This window comes from Theropithecus gelada, chromosome 14 (genome assembly GCF_003255815.1).
Source record: "Theropithecus gelada isolate Dixy chromosome 14, Tgel_1.0, whole genome shotgun sequence".
NCBI classification, from domain to species: domain Eukaryota; kingdom Metazoa; phylum Chordata; class Mammalia; order Primates; family Cercopithecidae; genus Theropithecus; species Theropithecus gelada.
The window spans coordinates 9,715,936-9,722,449 of record NC_037682.1 but is presented as its reverse complement, the minus strand read 5'-3'; the positions used below and the strand labels follow the sequence as shown (position 1 = coordinate 9,722,449).

Below are 6,514 nucleotides of genomic sequence, written 5' to 3'. Positions count from 1 at the left end.
TGCCCCGCGCTTCGGTCCCCCTTCCTGCATCTTTGCCCCTGGCATCTTCCTCCTCCAGTGCTCACGACCTGTTTCTGGGGTTCACCTCAGCAAACGCCGACCTCACACCCACCTCTCCCAGGGAGGCTTTCCTCCTCCCCGCCTGGGCCCTCTCTCTCTGAAGTTGGTGTACAGTCAATCTGCACAACCTCTCAGGGCCTCTGTCAGCCTCGCGGTTCATACACGTGTGGTGTGGACGATGGGACAAAGACAATACTACTGAGGCCTCCCACCGCCAGCTGTGTGCTAACCGCCCCACTGTGTCTAGGCTCCCTCCCTAAGCAACTTTGCTCATGCACAAGGCCAGTCCTTCCCTGTGCATTTTATTAAGTGCCTCCTTTGAGTCTCTGAGGCTATAGGAAAAAAGTCAGTGGCTGCCACTCCTGGGGGCTCTCAGGCTGGTGGGGGAAATAGGCCGGTGTGGGTGATGGGGTGTGATGGGGGCGCTAACATCACAGCCACAGAGCATCCAAGGAACCAGTGAGTGGGATAATGGGGGGTGGGACGGGGGGGCCAGGCAGGGGTCCGGGAGGGAGTGACCCTTGGGCAGGTCTTGAGGAATTCTGAGAGGGGTTGGAGGTGAGGCCCATGCCAGGGAAATGTGCATGGGCCCAGGGCCTGCTGGGTGAAGGACACAGGTCAGTGGGGTCAAGGAGCCAAGGGGAGGGTGCTGGATCTGCCTTGCTAATGTTGGAACAGGTCTCCAATAGCCCTCGCAGGCCTGTGTGGGATCACAGTGCTCTGCAGAGGCAGATGCAGGAGGACGCCCAGGGCAGGGTGGCTGCTGTCTGCACCCCTTTCACCCTAAGCCAGTGCTCTGGGTCTGAGGCCTGACAGCCCCAAGGGGGTTAGAGTCCAGGGCCCCAGCATCCAGCCCAGGTATCCTGAACACCTACTATGCTGGTGGGTGGGGGAAGCAGCCAGGGAGGATGAGTAAGTCGTGGACCTTGCCCTCAAGGAGTCTGAGACCAGCACAGGATTAGATAAGCACACAGGGCTCCTTAACTCTGCAGGGAATGAGATAAGGGTGGCAGGAGAGGCCCACAAAGTCGGGTGTGGGCAGAGAGGGGAGCAGGGCCTGCACAGTCATGGGACGGTCTGCAGGGAGGGGTTGCTGAGCTGGGACATGGCAGGGGCCGATCGAGGCCCAGGGATTCAGAGCAGCCAGGACAGCGTGAGCAGAGCTGCCTGTGGGAAGGGGAGAGAGACACTGTCTTAGGGGCCAGATGTTTGCCGGCTGCCTACAGTCCTCAGAAGGAGAAGGACTTGCTCTGTGACTTCAGCAAATGTGCACCCTCTCTGAGCCTGTGTCCTCCCCTCCCAAACAGGTTCATGATGGATGCCAGGAGGACCAGGTCCTGGATGTGCGTGCCCAGCAGAAAGAAAGAGCTCAATAGCCAACGCCTATTATTAAGCAATTTGACATTTATTCCTAGGTCTCTATTTCCCATTTTACAAATTTTATGTTTTAGTACCAGAAACCTTTTTATTCAAATGAAAAATTCTGACAGGGCACAGTGGCTCATGCCTGTAATCCCAGCAGTTTCAGGGGCTGAGGCAGGAGGACTGCTTGACACCAGGAATTTGAGACCAGCCTAGGTAACATGGTGAATCTCTATGAAAAATACAAAAATTTACCAGGCATGGTGGCACATGCCTGTAGTCTCAGCTATTTGGGAAGCTGAGTTGGGAGGATTGTGTGAGCCCTGGGAGGTGGAGGCTGCAGTGAGCTGTGATTGTACCACTGCACTCCAGCCTGGGTGACAGAGCAAGCAAGACCCTGTCTCAGGAAAAAAAAAAAAAAAGGAAAATTTCCTCAGAACCCCGTTGTATAAGAAACAGGTGGGGCTGGGCACGGTGGCTCATGCCTGTAATCCCAGCACTCTGGGAGGCCGAGGTGGGCAGATCATCTGAGGTCAGGAGTTCGAGACCAGGCAGGCCAACATGGTGAAACCCAGTCTCTACTAAAAATACAAAAATTAGCTGAGTGTAGTGGTGCATGCCTGTAATCCCAGCTATTTGGGAGGCTGAGGCAGGAGAATCACTTGAACCCGGGAAGCAGAGGTTGCAGTGAGCCGAGATCGCGTCATTGCATTCCAGCCTGGGCAACAGAGCAAGACTCTATCTCAAAACAAACAAACGAACAAACAAAAACCACAAAGAAATAGGTGGAAATGAGGCTTCTGTGGGAGGCGGGACAGGGGTGCGGTCAGCTGTCTTGTCCTGGGTTGGCTGCTCTTCCTCTACCAGCAGCTGGGGTCCTGGGCCCTCTTAGGAATCCCAGGGACTGGAGAAGCTGCTCCACCAACCACAGGGCTGTGCTCCAGGGAGATGAGACTGGCAAAGGAGGGGAGAGCAGGAAGCAGATGGGGAGGCTGACTCAGGGCCCCTGTCCTGGGTGGGGGGCTCCAGCACAAACACTGGGCCCAGAGCACTCAGCCCCCCTTGGCCACATTGCATGTCGGTGGGTGCTTCCTCAGGGTGCAAGACAAAGGCTCAGGATCGGTTCAGCAAACACTGAGCACGCACCTGGGCTGGGAACTGAGCTCACAGATGGGGAGAGGAGCGAGACACAAACAGAAACCAGCGCCAGGGCTCCGAGACGGCAGTGCTCTGGGGCAGCACAGCGTGGGGTGCCCAGGTGGGGACTTAGAAGCTTCAAGAAGGCCTTCTGGAGGCAGCAAATGTTTGGATGGAGCTTGAAAGGGTTAGTGAGCCTGGCAAATAACCTAGGAAGAGTGTTGCAGCCCAAGGGATTCGCATGGGCAAAGCATAGAGGTGCCGCAGGGCAGGCAGGGCAGGGGTGGGACTGAAGCTGTTCAGGCTCATCTCGGGGAATGAGACGGAGGGAGGTGGGACCATGAGTGCTGCACTTGGGTCGCAGGGTCTCCGCGGACTGCTGGACACCCCCGGCCCGCCCCTACCCCTGCAGGTCCTGGTGGCTGGCATTGAGGCGAACATACCTGTGACCTATGGAATTGGCAGCCAGAGGGGAGACGAGAGCACTGGCTGTCAATTCATAGGTCAGAGCCCTGTGCACTCGGTCTCAGCAGCCCACCGATAGCCCTCCACCACCCGCCACCATCTGGCCTGGGAGCGTCGCCACGGTAGTCCTGGCTGGTCTGCTGGGCAGCACCTGCCTCTCCTTCTTCGTGGGTACCGGCCCTCGCCCCAGATAACAGCAGCCCCACTGGAATCAGTGGACACTTCCACATGGAGTTGCTGTTACAGGGGGCGGGAGCCAATTGGAGGCCGGGGCCCTGCCTGGCATCCACCTTGGGCAGGGCTCTGGAGAGTGTCCCACGCCCGCTCACCTGGGTGCCCCAGTCTTCGTGGCCCCAGGTCCATGGTCTTTTCACCGAGGCTTCTTATCATCCGGGGCCCACACCTGGCGCCCCGTGTGCTGCCAGCACTCCTTCCTGGGCGAAGTCCAGGCTCAACCCCAAATCGGCCTCATAAAGCCGGGAGCGGCTCTGATTTACAACTCCTGGGCAGCCTTTGCCCGCTCTGATGACCCCACGCCCTCCAAGTTATTTTGTTTCCTTGTTTCTTTCCCAACCAGAGCTGGGTCTCAGTTTCAGGTCTGGCCACTGTCGCCTCTGCCCTTTGCCCACCCTCCCTGCTGCAGCCATGGGGCAGAGGGACCGCAAGGGACAGCTGGCGCTTGTCAATCCCCAGGAACCTCCCAGTGCCTGATTTCATGAGGATGGCCCCGTATGGGAAGCTGAAGATGAGACTGAGAAGAAGTGTGGGGGGCTGTAGTGGGGGACACAGAAAGAGGGATAGTGAGGCAGAGGGGCTGAGAGAGGAAGAGAAGAGTAAGGCTGCAGATGGCGGTGCACACCTGGAATCCCAGCACTTTGGGAGACCAAGGTGGGAGGATCTCTTGAGCCCAGGAGTGCAAGACCAGCCTGGGCAACACAGTGAGACCTCATCTCTACAAAAAATAAAAAATTGGCCGGCAGCGGTGGCTCAAGCCTGTAATCCCAGCACTTTGGGAGGCCGAGACGGGCGGATCACGAGGTCAGGAGATCGAGACCATCCTGGCTGACACGGTGAAACCCCGTCTCTACTAAAAAAATACAAAAAACTAGCCGGGCGAGGTGGCGGGCGCCTGTAGTCCCAGCTACTCGGGAGGCTGAGGCAGGAGAATGGCGTGAACCCAGGAGGCGGAGCTTGCAGTGAGCTGAGATCCGGCCACTGCACTCCAGCCTGGGCGACAGAGCGAGACTCCGTCTGAAAAAAAAAAAATAATAAATAAATAAATAAATAAATAAAAAATTAGCCCAGTGTGGTGATGCATGCCTGTGGTCCCAACTACTCAAGGGGCTGAGGCCGGGGGATCACTTGAGCCTGGGAGGTCAAGGCTCCAGTGAGCTGTGATTGTGCCACTGCACTCCAGCCTCAGTGACAAAGAAAGACCCTGTCTCAAATAAAAATAAGAGGAGCAGGTAGAGAACTGGAAAGGAACAGAGAAAACAAACAGGGACAGTGGATGATGAGGTGAAGGAAGGGGGACGACAGGGAACTGGAAAAGATTTAGATACACAAACCTGCCACAGAACGTGAGGAACAGGCTTGAGCAGTGGCCTGCCTGGAGGGACGCTTAGGACCTCAGTGGCCTGGAAGACAGCAGGGACCTGGGAGCTGGGTGACCTTGAGCAAGTAGCATAACCTCTCTGAACCATTGTCCATATGTCAATCAGGACTTAGGAGGCCACCCTGCACGCTGGCCTGGACTGGTGGGAAGCATCCGCCCTGGGACCCTTGGGTCTCTCTCTGCTGTGGGGAGAGGAAGCAGCTGCTGGCTGGGGTCCCTGAGTGAGCCCAGGGCTCTGGGAGGCAGAGCTTCCTCTTGCAAAGCGTGTTCTCATCCCTCCCAGACAGGTTCTGGTGACAGGTGCCAGTCCTGCAGAGACCCAGCAGGCATTTTGGGAGACTCCAAAGCTTCTGGAGAGAAAGGGGAGCTTTTAGAGTAGACTTGGGCCCTGCCCCCTTTGCCAGTGGTGGATACAGGCCTAGAGAGACAGAGGGGGCCGCCCAAGGTCACAGAGCAGGGCCCCAGGGCCTGTGCTGCCCCAACAGCCTTCCCGAAGTGGCGTCCTCCCTCTCGGGATGCAGTCAGGGTGGGATGGGGGATCCCTGGGCTGGAATCCTGCTGCCTGGGGGGACAGGCCTGCGAAGGAGGACACTGTAGTTGGTGGCTGGCCCTCCACTCAGCCTGGCGGCCCTTCCCACAGAGGCCTGGGTGAGACCAGCCTCCTGCAGTGTGGTGTCCAAGTGCCCTGGCCTGGCAGTGGCAGCGCCCGATCAGGAAGCCTGGCTCTGAGCGCTGATGCTAAGGCCCCCTCATCCCACAGTGGAAACCAAGGCTCAGAGAGGAAGTTGTGCCGGCCACCCCATGGCTGTCCAGGTCCCTTTCTTCCTCAGGATTGGCCACCCTTCAGAGAGGTGCCTGGGCTCAGGAGCCTCCTAGGACAGGGAGTGTGGCAGGGGTCCTACCACTCAGGAAGCCTCTTACCTGGGTGCCGGGCTGGCCCTCGGGGCACAAGGAGGAAGTGGGGACGCCCTGGGCCCAGGGCCTTTTGAGCCGTTGACCCAGCCCCTGGTGGTGGTTAATGATTATCCCACCACCGTCAATACTGATCACAAGTGCGGTTCGAAGGGCAGGAAGCCCTGGACTGTGCCCGGGCAGGGTGGGGCGGGTCCAGGAAGCATCAGGCTGGGCCCCATCTGCCTCTCCGGGTGGCATCAGCACCCAGTCATCCACAGCCCTGTCTCCTCCAGGGCCTCGCCCTCCTGATCTCTTACCAGCCCCAGGTGTCCGTGGGCAGCCAGGACCCGAGGATCCCTTGGGATAAAGCTTCTGCTCTGTTCCCAGTGCCCAGATCTCCCCCACTCAGGAGGGGCCACAGAGTGGGGCTGGGGGATCTTCGCTAACCCCAGAGGCCTGCGGAACCTGGCAAAGTGAGGGCCCCCTGATTCCCAGCCCAAGCCTCAGTTTCCCCATGGACCCGCCCACCTTTGTGCAGTGCCACTGGGAAGCAGGGCAGGGAGGAGCACGGTGCTCCCATTGTGCTCACAAGAAACAAGATGTGTGGGGGGCAACGGGCGCTCCCTGGTCCCATGTAAAGCTTTGTGCAGTGAGGGCTGGGATTCTGACTGCAGTGCTGGAGCTCCGACCCCAGAGCGGAGTGGGAGCCAAGGGTCCAGAGGCCTGAGCCGCCCCTAAAGCCCCTACTAGGGATGGTGAGAGCAACCTCTAGAACACCTCAGGCTCAGCCTTCCCTGAGTGGCCTCAAGTGACAACCAGGCAGGGTCAGCTGGGCAGGGAACACCAGGAAGGACTGAGGCTCAGGGACCCAGGGTGTCGCCTCAGGTCCCATAGTCAGGGCTTGAGCCTGCCTGGCGTCCCCACAGCCAAGGGCCCTGGGGTCAGGCTGGACCCTGGGGTCTTGCAGGGACACAACCAATG

At 58.8% G+C, this 6,514-nt stretch overlaps 1 long non-coding RNA gene across 1 annotated transcript; it reads right to left on the bottom strand.

Annotated features, from left to right (window-relative positions):
- Positions 1-343: 343 nt before the first annotated feature.
- Positions 344-5,599, bottom strand: LOC112606929. Its single transcript, XR_003115709.1, has 3 exons — positions 5,561-5,599; positions 4,593-4,989; positions 344-1,227 (listed from the first exon to the last, which is right to left on the bottom strand). It is a non-coding gene; the product is annotated as an uncharacterized LOC112606929 (long non-coding RNA).
- Positions 5,600-6,514: the final 915 nt, after the last annotated feature.